A 1,056-nucleotide genomic window follows, 5' to 3' on the forward strand; every position below is an offset into this window, starting at 1 on the left:
CCAGGGGACTTGTCTATTTTCACACTCTGCAGTATTTCTAATACCTCTTCCTTGTGAACCTCAATCTCTTCTAGTCTAGATGCAAGTATTTCTGTATCTTCCTCGCCAACATTTTCATTTTCTATAGTGAACACTATCGAAAAATATTTATTTAGTGCTTCCCCTATCTCCTCTGACTCCACACACAACTTCCCACTATTATCCTTGATTGGCCCTAATTTAACTCTTGTCATTCTTTTGTTCCTGACATACCTTAGGGTTAACCCTGATCCTATCCTAACTGAGTCTTATAACACAGTAGATGGATTGTATTCGGACTTCCAGAAAGCATTCACAAGGTTCCTCACAAAATGTTATGTTAGAAGAGCCCATGGTGTTGGAGATAGTATATTGGCATGGAGACAGCATTACCTAATGGGTAGGAAACAATGATATGAGGTTCTTTTCCAGGTTGGCAACCTGTGACCAATGGTCTTTCACGGTACTGATACTGATACTGATAGGAGACCATCAGGGCCAGGTGCTTTCCCACTCTGAAGTTGCCTAGCTGCCTCCTGTATTTCCTAAACTGTCAAAACCCCATTAAGGAGAGAGGCCTGTTCTAAGATTACCCCTGGGAGGTCCAGGTTCTTAAAAAAGGCCTCTATTTTAGCCCATCTGTCCTCGCAACCTTCAGACTCATACAATTTTGAAAGAAAAACTCCGAAAAACTTCATTAATCCTTTTGGCATCATATGTAAGGACTCTGGCGCTGTCTCTGATTGCAGTAATGGATTGGGGAATATGTTTTTTCCTAGTCAGGTATGCTAAATACTTCCCTGGCCTATCCCCATACTCAAACAGCTTTTGTCTAGTGAAAGCAAGTTCTTTCTTTGCAGTTTTGAAAGTATTGAAATCAAGGCAGCCCGGAGGGCCATGATCCGCTGTAGCTTAGTCACCAAAGGCTGCGCAAAATGTGCCCGTGTGGGTGGCTTTCAACCGCGCCTCAAGTAGATGCTGCTGTTCCCCCTTCTGTTGTTTCTGGCTAGCCAAGTAGGAAATAGCTAATCCCCTAGC

The sequence above is a fragment of the Chiloscyllium plagiosum genome, chromosome 12, assembly GCF_004010195.1.
Source record: "Chiloscyllium plagiosum isolate BGI_BamShark_2017 chromosome 12, ASM401019v2, whole genome shotgun sequence".
NCBI classification, from domain to species: domain Eukaryota; kingdom Metazoa; phylum Chordata; class Chondrichthyes; order Orectolobiformes; family Hemiscylliidae; genus Chiloscyllium; species Chiloscyllium plagiosum.